This window comes from Calliopsis andreniformis, unplaced genomic scaffold (genome assembly GCF_051401765.1).
Source record: "Calliopsis andreniformis isolate RMS-2024a unplaced genomic scaffold, iyCalAndr_principal scaffold0015, whole genome shotgun sequence".
Lineage (NCBI taxonomy): Eukaryota > Metazoa > Arthropoda > Insecta > Hymenoptera > Andrenidae > Calliopsis > Calliopsis andreniformis.
In genome coordinates, this window is record NW_027480428.1 from 950,981 (window position 1) to 964,341 (window position 13,361).

Here is a 13,361-nt window from a genome sequence, read left to right on the forward strand (position 1 = left end):
CTAGGGTGAAGCCTAGGTTGCCCGGAACGTAGAAATGACCATAACTTTCACACTGGCTGCTATTATTCGTTTTATACGATGGAAAAACTGTTATATTTATATTGTAGTTTATGCTTCTGGCGCTGACTTCTAAGGCACTAACTATTCGATCTGGTGGAACAACGCCGTAGAGTGTAGCCTAGGTTGCCCGGAACGTAGAAATGACCATCACTTTCACACTGGTTGCTATTATACGTTTTATACGATGGAAAAGCTGTTGTATTTATTTTGTATTTTATGCTTCGGTCGTTGACTGCTAAGGCCCTAACTGTTTGATCTGGTGCAGCAACGCCCTAGAGTGAAGCCTAGGTTGCCCGGAACGTAGAAGTGACCATAACTTTCACACTGGTTGCTATTATTCGTTCTATACGATGGAAAAACTGTTACCTTTATATTGTATCTTATGCTTCTGGCGTTGACTTCTTAAGCCCTAAAAATTCGATCTGGTGGAACAACGCCCTAGAGTGAAGATTAGGTTGCCTGGAACGTCCAAATGACCATCACTTTCACACGGGTTGCAATTATTCCTGTTATAGGACGGAAAGACTGTTGTATTTTTATTGTATTTTATGCTTCAGGCGTTGACTTCTGAGGCCGTTGCTATTCGATGTAGTGGAAGAACGCCATAGAGTGAAGCCTAGGTTGCCCCGAACGTAGAAATGACCATAACTTTCATACTGGTTGCAATTATTCGTTTTATACGTTGGAAAAACTGTTGTATTTATATTGTATTTTATGCTTCTGGCGTTGACTTCTAAGGCACTAACTATTCGATCTGGTGGAGCAACGCCCTAGAGTCAAGCCTAGGTAGCCCGGAACGTAGAAATGACCATCACTTTCAAACTGGTTGCAATTATTCCTGTCATACGATGGAAAAGCTGTTGTATTTATATTGTATTTTATGCTTCGGGCGTTGACTGCTAAGGCCCTAACTATTCAATCTGTTCGATCAACGCCCTAGAGTGAAGCCTAGGTTGCTCGGAATGTAGAAATGACCATAACATTCACACTGGTTGAAATTATTCGTTTTATACGATGGAAAAGCTGTTGCACCTTCATTGTGTTTTATGATTCTGGCGTTTACTTCCAAGGCCCTAACTATTCGATCTGGTTGAGCAACGCCCTAGAGTGAGCCTAGGTTGCCCGGAACGTAGAAATGACCATCACTTTCAAACTGGTTGCAATTAATCCTTTTATACGACGGAAAAACTGTTGTATTTTTATTGCATTTTATGCATCGGGCGTTGACTTCTAAGGCCCTAACTATTCAATCTGTTGGAGCAACGCCCTAGGGTGAAGCCTAGGTTGCCCGGAAAGTAGAAATGACGTTAACTTTCACACTGGTTGCTATTATTCGTTCTATACGATGGAAAAACTGTTATATTTATACAGTATTTTATGCTTCGGGCGTTGACTTCAAAGGCCCCAGCTGTTTGAGCTGGTGGAGCAACGCCCTAGAGTGAAGCCCAGGTTGCCCGAACGTAGAAATGTCCATAACTTTCACACTGGTTGCTATTATTCGTTTTATCCAATGGAAAAACTGTTGTATTTATATTTTATTTTATGCTTCTGGCGTTCACTTCTTAGGCCTTAACTATTCGATCTGGTGGAACAACGCCCTGGGGTGAAGCCTAGTTTGCCGGAACGTAGAAATGACCATAACTTTCACACTGGTTGCTATTATTCGTTTTATACGATGGAAAAACTGTTCTATTTATTTTGTATTTTATGCTTCGGGCGTTGACTTCTAAGGAACTAACTGTTTGATCTGTTGGAGTAACGCCCTATGGTGAAGCCTAGGTTGACCGGAACGTAGGAATGACCATAATTTTCACACCGGTAGCAATTATTCGTTTTACACGATGGAGAAGCTGTTCTATTTATTTTGTATTTTATGCATCGGGCGTTGACTTCTAAGGCCCTAACTATTCAATCTGTTGGAGCAACGCCCTTGGGTGAAGCCTAGGTTGCCCGGAAAGTAGAAATGACGTTAACTTTCACACTGGTTGCTATTATTCGTTCTATACGATGGAAAAACTGTTATATTTATATTGTATTTTATGCTTCGGGCGTTGACTTCTAAGGCCCTAGCTCTTTGATCTGGTGGAGCAACGCCCTAGAGTGAAGCCCAGGTTGCCCGAACGTAGAAATGACCATAACTTTCACACTGGTTGCTATTATTCGTTTTATACAATGGAAAAACTGTTCTATTTATTTTGTATTTTATGCTTCGGTCGTTGATTTCTTAGGCCGTAACTATTCAATCTGGTGGAACAACGCCCTAGAGTGAGGCCTAGGTTGCCCGGAACGTAGAAATGACCATCACTTCCATACAGGTAGCAATTATTCGTTTTATACGATGGAAAAACTGTTGTGTTTATATTGTATTTTATGCTTCTGGCGTTGACTTCTAAGGCACTAACTATTCGATCTGGTGGAGCAACGCCCTAGGGTGAAGCCTAGGTTGTCCGGAACGTAGAAATGACGTTAACTTTCGTACTGGTTGCAATTACTCGTTTCAGACGATTGAAAAACTGTTGTATTTATATTGTATTTTATGCTTCTGGCGTTGACTTCTTATGCCCTAACTATTCCATCTGGTGGAACACCGCCCTATGGTAAAGCCTAGGTTGCCCGGAACGTATAAATGACCATAACTTTCACACCGGTAGCAATTATTCGTTTTATACGATGGAAAAACTGTTCTATTTATTTTGTATTTTCTGCTTCTGGCGTTGACTTCTAAGGCCCTAACTATTCCATCTGGTGGAACAAGGACCTAGGGTGAAGCCTAGGTAGCCCGAACGTAGAAATGACCATAACTTTCACACTGGTTGCTATTATTCGTTTTATACAATGGAAAGACTGTTCTATTTATTTTGTATTTTATGCTTCGGTCGTTGACTTCTGAGGCACTAACTATTCGATCAGTTGGAGCAACGCCCTAGGGTGAAGCCTAGGTTGCCCGGAAGGTAGAAATGACCATAACTTTCACACTGGCTGCTATTATTCGTTTTATACGATGGAAAAACTGTTATATTTATATTGTATTTTATGCTTCTGGCGCTGACTTCTTATGCCCTAACTATTCCATCTGGTGGAACAACGCCCTAGGGTGAAGCCTAGGTTGCCCGGAACGTAGAAATAGAGATAACTTTCACACCGGTAGCAATTATTCGTTTTATACGATGGAAAAACGGTTCTATTTATTTTGTATTTTATGCTTCGGGCGTTGACTTCTATGGCCCTAGCTGTTTGATCTGGTGGAGCAACGCCCTAGAGTGAAGCCCAGACAGCCCGAACGTAGAAATGACCATAACTTTCACACTGGTTGCTATTATTCGTTTTATACAATGGAAAAACTGTTCTATTTATTTTGTATTTTATGCTTCGGCCGTCGACTTCTAAGGCACTAACTATTCGATCTGTTGGGGCAACGCCCTAGGGTGAAGCCTAGGTTGCCCGGAACGTAGAAATGACCATAACTTTCACACTGGCTGCTATTATTCGTTTTATACGATGGAAAAACTGTTATATTTATATTGTAGTTTATGCTTCTGGCGCTGACTTCTTAGGCCCTAACTATTCGATCTGGTGGAACAACGCCGTAGAGTGTAGCCTAGGTTGCCCGGAACGTAGAAATGCCCATAACTTTCACACTGGTTGCTGTTATACGTCTTATACGATGGAAAAGCTGTTGTATTTATACCGTATTTTATGCTTCTGGCGTTGACTTCTTATGCCCTAACTATTCCATCTGGTGGAACAACGCCCTAGGGTGAAGCCTAGGTTGCCCGGAACGTAGAAATGACCATCACTTTCAAACTGGTTGCAATTAATCCTTTTATACGATGGAAAAACTGTTGCATTTTTATTGCATTTTATGCGTCGGGGGTTGACTTCTTATGCCCTAACTACTCCATCTGGCGGAACAACGCTCTAGGGTGAAGCCTAGGTTGCCCGGAACGTAGAAATGACCATCACTTTCAAACTGGTTGCAATTAATCCTTTTATACGATGGATAAACTGTTGCATTTTTATTGCATTTTATGCGTCGGGCGTTGACTTCTAAGGCCCTAACTATTGAATCTGTTGGAGCGACGCCCTAGGGTGAAGCCTAGGTTGCCCGTAACTTAGAAATGACCATAACTTTCACACTGATTGCTATTATTCGTTTTATACGATGGAAAAACTGTTATATTTATATTGTATTTTATGGTTCTGGCGGTGCCTTCTTAGGCCCTAAGTGTTCGATCTGTTGGAACAACGCCCTAGAGTGAAGCCTACGTTGCCCGGAACGTAGAAATGACCATCACTTTCACACTGGTCGCAATTATTCCTGATATACGATGGAAAAACTCTTGTATATTTATTGTATTTTATGCTTCTGGCGTTGACTTCTAAGGCCGTAGCTATTCGATGTGGTGGAGCAACGCCCTAGAGTGAAGCCTAGGTTGTCCGGAACGTAGAAATGCCCATTACTTTCACACTGGTTGAAATTATTAGTTTTATACGATGGAAAAACTGTTCTATTTATTTTGTATTTTATACTTCGGGCGTTGACTTCTAAGGCCCTAACTATTCCATCTGGTGGAACAACGACCTAGGGTGAAGCCTAGGTTGCCCGGAACGTAGAAATGACCATAACTTTCACACCGGTAACAATTATACGTTTTATACAATGGAAAAAGTGTACTATTTATTTTGTATTTTATGCTTCGGGCTTTGACTTCTACGGCCCTAGCTATTCGATCTGGTGGAGCAACGCCCTAGAGTGAAGGCTAGGTTGCCCGGAACGTAGAAATGACCATCACTTTCAAACTGGTTGCAATTAATCCTTTTATACGATGGAAAAACTGTTGTATTTTTATTGCATTTTATGCTTCGGGCATTAACTTCTAAGGCCCTAACTATTCAATCTGTAAGAGCAACGCCCTAGGGTGTAGCTTAGGTTGCCCGTAAAGTAGAAATGACCCTAGCTTTCATACTGGTTGCAATTATTCGTTTTGTATTATGGAAAAACTGTTGTATTTATATTGTATTTTATGCTTCGGGGGTTCACATCTTAGGCCCTAACTATTCGACCTGGTGGAGTAACGCCCTATGGTGAAGCCCAGGTTGACCGGAACGTAGAAATGACCATAATTTTCACACCGGTAGCAATTATTCGTTTTACACGATGGAAAAGCTGTTCCATTTATTTTGTATTTTATGCATCGGGCGTTGACTTCTAAGGCCCTAACTATTCAATCTGTTGAAGCAACGCCCTAGGGTGAGGCCGAGGTTGCCCGGAAAGTAGAAATGACGTTAACTTTCACACTGGTTGCTATTATTCGTACTATACGATGGAAAAACTGTTATATTTATATTGTATTTTATGCTTCGGGCGTTCACTTCTAAGGCCCCAGCTGTTTGATCTGGTGGAGCAACGCCCTAGAGTGAAGCCCAGGTTGCCCGAACGTAGAAATGACCATAACTTTCACACTGGTTGCTATTATTCGTTTTATACAATGGAAAAACTGTTCCATTTATTTTGTATTTTATGCTTAGGTCGTTGACTTCTGAGGCACTAACTATTCGATCTGTTGGAATAACGCCGTAGGGTGAAGCCTAGGTTGCCCGGAACGTAGAAATGACCATAACTTTCACACTGGCTGCTATTATTCGTTTTATACAATGGAAAAACTGTTATATTTATATTGTATTTTATGCTTCTGGCGCTGACTTCTTATGCCCTAACTATTCCATCTGGTGGAAGAACGCCCTAGGGTGAAGCCTAGGTGGCCCGGAACGTAGAAATAGAAATAACTTTCACACCGGTAGCAATTATTCGTTTTATAGAATGGAAAAACAGTTCTATTTATTTTGGATTTTATGCTTCGGCCGTTGACTTCTAAGGCACTAACTATTCGATCTGTTGGAGCAACGCCCTAGGGTGAAGCCTAGGTTGCGCGGAACGTGGAAATGACCATAACTTTCACACTGGCTGCTATTATTCGTTTTATACGATGGAAAAACTGTTATATTTATATTGTATTTTATGCTTCTGGCGCTGACTTCTTAGGCCCTAACTATTCGATCTGGTGGAACAACGCCGTAGAGTGTAGCCTAGGTTGCCCGGAACGTAGAAATGCCCATAACTTTCACACTGGTTGCTATTATACGTTTTATACGATGGAAAAGCTGTTGTATTCATAGCGTATTTTATGCTTCTGGCGTTGACTTCTTATGCCCTAACTACTCCATCTGGCGGAACAACGCCCTAGGGTGAAGCCTAGGTTGCCCGGAACGTAGAAATGACCATCACTTTCAAACTGGTTGCAATTAATCCTTTTATACGATGGATAAACTGTTGCATTTTTATTGCATTTTATGCGTCGGGCGTTTACTTCTAAGGCCCTAACTATTGAATCTGTTGGAGCGACGCCCTAGGGTGAAGCCTAGGTTGCCCGTAACTTAGAAATGACCATATCTTTCACACTGATTGCTATTATTCATTTTATACGATGGAAAAACTGTTATATTTATATTGTATTTTATGCTTCTGGCGGTGCCTTCTTAGGCCCTAAGTGTTCGATCTGTTGGAACAACGCCCTAGAGTGAAGCCTACGTTGGCCGGAACGTAGAAATGACCATCACTTTCACACTGGTTGCAATTATTCCTGATTTACGATGGAAAAACACTTGTATATTTATTGTATTTTATGCTTCTGGCGTTGACTTCTAAGGCCGTAGCTATTCGGTGTGGTGGAGCAACGCCCTAGAGTGAAGCCTAGGTTGTCCGGAACGTAGAAATGCCCATTACTTTCACACTGGTTGAAATTATTAGTTTTAAACGATGGAAAAACTGTTCTATTTATTTTGTATTTTATACTTCGGGCGTTGACTTCTAAGGCCCTAACTATTCCATCTGGTGGAACAACGACCTAGGGTGTAGCCTAGGTTGCCCGTAAAGTAGAAATGACCCTAGCTTTCATACTGGTTGCAATTATTCGTTTTGTATGATGGAAAAACTGTTGTATTCATATTGTATTTTATGCTTCTGGGGTTCACATCTTAGGCCCTAACTATTCGACCTGGTGGAGTAACGCCCTATGGTGAAGCCTAGGTTGACCGGAACGTAGAAATGACCATAATTTTCACACCGGTAGCAATTATTCGTTTTACACGATGGAAAAGCTGTTCCATTTATTTTGTATTTTATGCATCGGGCGTTGACTTCTAAGGCCCTAACTATTCAATCTGTTGGAGCAACGCCCTAGGGTGAAGCATAGGCTGCCCGGAAAGTAGAAATGACGTTAACTTTCACACTGGTTGCTACTATTCGTACTATACGATGGAAAAACTGTTATATTTATATTGTATTTTATGCTTCGGGCGTTGACTTCTAAGGCCCCAGCTGTTTGATCTGGTGGAGCAACACCCTAGAGTGAAGCCCAGGTTGCCCGAACGTAGAAATGACCATAACTTTCACACTGGTTGCTATTATTCGTTTTATACAATGGAAAAACTGTTCCATTTATTTTGTATTTTATGCTTCGGTCGTTGACTTCTGAGGCACTAACTATTCGATCTGTTGGAGCAACGCCCTAGGGTGAAGCCTAGGTTGCCCGGAACGTAGAAATGACCATAACTTTCACACTGGCTGCTATTATTCGTTTTATACGATGGAAAAACTGTTATATTTATATTGTATTTTACGCTTCTGGCACTGACTTCTTATGCCCTAACTATTCCATCTGGTGGAACAACGCCCTAGGGTGAAGCCTAGGTGGCGCGGAACGTAGAAATAGAAATAACTTTCACACCGGTAGCAATTATTCGTTTTATACAATGGAAAAACAGTTCTATTTATTTTGTATTTTATGCTTCGGCCGTTGACTTCTAAGGCACTAACTATTCGATCTGTTGGAGCAACGCCCTAGGGTGAAGCCTAGGTTGCCCGGAACGTAGAAATGACCATAACTTTCACACTGGCTGCTATTATTCGTTCTATACGATGGAAAAACTGTTATATTTATATTGTATTTTATGCTTCTGGCGTTGACTTCTATGGCCCTAGCTGTTTGATCTGGTGGAGCAACGCCCTAGAGTGATGCCCAGGTAGCCCGAACGCAGAAATGACCATAACTTTCACACTGGTTGCTATTATTCGTTTTATACAATGGAAAAACTGTTCTATTTATTTTGTATTTTATGCTTCGGCCGTTGACTTCTAAGGCACTAACTATTCGATCTGTTGGGGCAACGCCCTAGGGTGAAGCCTAGGTTGCCCGGAACGTAGAAATGACCATAACTTTCACACTGGCTGCTATTATTCGTTTTATACGATGGAAAAACTGTTATATTTATATTGTATTTTATGCTTCTGGCGCTGACTTCTTAGGCCCTAACTATTCGATCTGGTGGAACAACGCCGTAGAGTGTAGCCTAGGTTGCCCGGAACGTAGAAATGCCCATAACTTTCACACTGGTTGCTATTATACGTTTTATACGATGGAAAAGCTGTTGTATTTATACCGTATTTTATGCTTCTGGCGTTGACTTCTTATGCCCTAACTATTCCATCTGGTGGAACAACGCCCTAGGGTGAAGCCTAGGTTGCCAGGAACGTAGAAATGACCATCACTTTCAAACTGGTTGCAATTAATCCTTTTATACGATGGAAAAACTGTTGCATTTTTATTGCATTTTATGCGTCGGGGTTGACTTCTTATGCCCTAACTACTCCATCTGGTGGAACAACGCCCTAGGGTGAAGCCTAGGTTTCCCGGAACGTAGAAATGACCATCACTTTCACACTGGTTGCAATTATTCCTGATATACGATGGAAAAACTCTTGTATATTTATTGTATTTTATGCTTCTGGCGTTGACTTCTAAGGCCGTAGCTATTCGATGTGGTGGAGCAACGCCCTAGAGTGAAGCCTAGGTTGTCCGGAACGTAGAAATGCCCATTACTTTCACACTGGTTGAAATTATTAGTTTTATACGATGGAAAAACTGTTCTATTTATTTTGTATTTTATACTTCGGGCGTTGACTTCTAAGACCCTAACTATTCCATCTGGTGGAACAACGACCTAGGGTGAAGCCTAGGTTGCCCGGAACGTAGAAATGACCATAACTTTCACACCGGTAGCAATTATACGTTTTATACAATGGAAAAACTGTACTATTTATTTTGTATTTTATGCTTCGGGCGTTGACTTCTACGGCCCTAGCTATTCGATCTGGCGGAGCAACGCCCTAGAGTGAAGGCTAGGTTGCCCGGAACGTAGAAATGACCATCACTTTCAAACTGGTTGCAATTAATCCTTTTATACGATGGAAAAACTGATGTATTTTTATTGCATTTTATGCTTCGGGCATTAACTTCTAAGGCCCTAACTATTCAATCTGTAAGAGCAACGGCCTAGGGTGTAGCCTAGGTTGCCCGTAAAGTAGAAATGACCCTAGCTTTCATACTGGTTGCAATTATTCGTTTTGTATGATGGAAAGACTGTTGTATTTATATTGTATTTTATGCTTCTGGGGTTCACATCTTAGGCCCTAACTATTCGACCTGGTGGAGTAACGCCCTATGGTGAAGCCTAGGTTGACCGGAACGTAGAAATGACCATAATTTTCACACCGGTAGCAATTATTCGTTTTACACGATGGAAAAGCTGTTCCATTTATTTTGTATTTTATGCATCGGGCGTTGACATCTAAGGCCCTAACTATTCAATCTGTTGGAGCAACGCCCTAGGGTGAAGCCTAGGTTACCCGGAAAGTAGAAATGACGTTAACTTTCACACTGGTTGCTATTATTCGTACTATACGATGGAAAAACTGTTACATTTATATTGTATTTTATGCTTCGGGCGTTGACTTCTAAGGCCCCAGCTGTTTGATCTGGTGGAGCAACGCCCTAGTGTGAAGCCCAGGTTGCCCGAACGTAGAAATGACCATAACTTTCACACTGGTTGCTATTATTCGTTTTATACAATGGAAAAACTGTTCCATTTATTTTGTATTTTATGCTTCGGTCGTTGACTTCTGAGGCACTAACTATTCGATCTGTTGGAGCAACGCCCTAGGGTGAAGCCTAGGTTGCCCCGAACGTAGAAAGGACCATAACTTTCACACTGGCTGCTATTATTCGTTTTATACGATGGAAAAACTGTTATATTTATATTGTATTTTATGCTTCTGGCGCTGACTTCTTATGCCCTAACTATTCCATCTGGTGGAACAACGCCCTAGGGTGAAGCCTAGGTGGCCCGGAACGTAGAAATAGAAATAACTTTCACACCGGTAGCAATTATTCGTTTTATACAATGGAAAAACAGTTCTATTTATTTTGTATTTTATGCTTCGGCCGTTGACTTCTAAGGCACTAACTATTCGATCTGTTGGAGCAACGCCCTAGGGTGAAGCCTAGGTTGCCCGGAACGTAGAAATGACCATAACTTTCACACTGGCTGCTATTATTCGTTTTATACGATGGAAAAACTGTTATATTTATATTGTATTTTATGCTTCTGGCGCTGACTTCTTAGGCCCTAACTATTCGATCTGGTGGAACAACGCCGTAGAGTGTAGCCTAGGCTGCCCGGAACGTAGAAATGCTCATAACTTTCACACTGGTTGCTATTATTCGTTTTATACAATGGAAAAACTGTTCCATTTATTTTGTATTTTATGCTTCGGTCGTTGACTTCTGAGGCACTAACTATTCGATCTGTTGGAGCAACGCCCTAGGGTGAAGCCTAGGTTGCCCGGAACGTAGAAATGACCATAACTTTCACACTGGCTGCTATTATTCGTTTTATACGATGGAAAAACTGTTATATTTATATTGTATTTTACGCTTCTGGCACTGACTTCTTATGCCCTAACTATTCCATCTGGTGGAACAACGCCCTAGGGTGAAGCCTAGGTGGCGCGGAACGTAGAAATAGAAATAACTTTCACACCGGTAGCAATTATTCGTTTTATACAATGGAAAAACAGTTCTATTTATTTTGTATTTTATGCTTCGGCCGTTGACTTCTAAGGCACTAACTATTCGATCTGTTGGAGCAACGCCCTAGGGTGAAGCCTAGGTTGCCCGGAACGTAGAAATGACCATAACTTTCACACTGGCTGCTATTATTCGTTCTATACGATGGAAAAACTGTTATATTTATATTGTATTTTATGCTTCTGGCGTTGACTTCTATGGCCCTAGCTGTTTGATCTGGTGGAGCAACGCCCTAGAGTGATGCCCAGGTAGCCCGAACGCAGAAATGACCATAACTTTCACACTGGTTGCTATTATTCGTTTTATACAATGGAAAAACTGTTCTATTTATTTTGTATTTTATGCTTCGGCCGTTGACTTCTAAGGCACTAACTATTCGATCTGTTGGGGCAACGCCCTAGGGTGAAGCCTAGGTTGCCCGGAACGTAGAAATGACCATAACTTTCACACTGGCTGCTATTATTCGTTTTATACGATGGAAAAACTGTTATATTTATATTGTATTTTATGCTTCTGGCGCTGACTTCTTAGGCCCTAACTATTCGATCTGGTGGAACAACGCCGTAGAGTGTAGCCTAGGTTGCCCGGAACGTAGAAATGCCCATAACTTTCACACTGGTTGCTATTATACGTTTTATACGATGGAAAAGCTGTTGTATTTATACCGTATTTTATGCTTCTGGCGTTGACTTCTTATGCCCTAACTATTCCATCTGGTGGAACAACGCCCTAGGGTGAAGCCTAGGTTGCCAGGAACGTAGAAATGACCATCACTTTCAAACTGGTTGCAATTAATCCTTTTATACGATGGAAAAACTGTTGCATTTTTATTGCATTTTATGCGTCGGGGTTGACTTCTTATGCCCTAACTACTCCATCTGGTGGAACAACGCCCTAGGGTGAAGCCTAGGTTTCCCGGAACGTAGAAATGACCATCACTTTCACACTGGTTGCAATTATTCCTGATATACGATGGAAAAACTCTTGTATATTTATTGTATTTTATGCTTCTGGCGTTGACTTCTAAGGCCGTAGCTATTCGATGTGGTGGAGCAACGCCCTAGAGTGAAGCCTAGGTTGTCCGGAACGTAGAAATGCCCATTACTTTCACACTGGTTGAAATTATTAGTTTTATACGATGGAAAAACTGTTCTATTTATTTTGTATTTTATACTTCGGGCGTTGACTTCTAAGACCCTAACTATTCCATCTGGTGGAACAACGACCTAGGGTGAAGCCTAGGTTGCCCGGAACGTAGAAATGACCATAACTTTCACACCGGTAGCAATTATACGTTTTATACAATGGAAAAACTGTACTATTTATTTTGTATTTTATGCTTCGGGCGTTGACTTCTACGGCCCTAGCTATTCGATCTGGCGGAGCAACGCCCTAGAGTGAAGGCTAGGTTGCCCGGAACGTAGAAATGACCATCACTTTCAAACTGGTTGCAATTAATCCTTTTATACGATGGAAAAACTGATGTATTTTTATTGCATTTTATGCTTCGGGCATTAACTTCTAAGGCCCTAACTATTCAATCTGTAAGAGCAACGGCCTAGGGTGTAGCCTAGGTTGCCCGTAAAGTAGAAATGACCCTAGCTTTCATACTGGTTGCAATTATTCGTTTTGTATGATGGAAAGACTGTTGTATTTATATTGTATTTTATGCTTCTGGGGTTCACATCTTAGGCCCTAACTATTCGACCTGGTGGAGTAACGCCCTATGGTGAAGCCTAGGTTGACCGGAACGTAGAAATGACCATAATTTTCACACCGGTAGCAATTATTCGTTTTACACGATGGAAAAGCTGTTCCATTTATTTTGTATTTTATGCATCGGGCGTTGACATCTAAGGCCCTAACTATTCAATCTGTTGGAGCAACGCCCTAGGGTGAAGCCTAGGTTACCCGGAAAGTAGAAATGACGTTAACTTTCACACTGGTTGCTATTATTCGTACTATACGATGGAAAAACTGTTACATTTATATTGTATTTTATGCTTCGGGCGTTGACTTCTAAGGCCCCAGCTGTTTGATCTGGTGGAGCAACGCCCTAGTGTGAAGCCCAGGTTGCCCGAACGTAGAAATGACCATAACTTTCACACTGGTTGCTATTATTCGTTTTATACAATGGAAAAACTGTTCCATTTATTTTGTATTTTATGCTTCGGTCGTTGACTTCTGAGGCACTAACTATTCGATCTGTTGGAGCAACGCCCTAGGGTGAAGCCTAGGTTGCCCCGAACGTAGAAAGGACCATAACTTTCACACTGGCTGCTATTATTCGTTTTATACGATGGAAAAACTGTTATA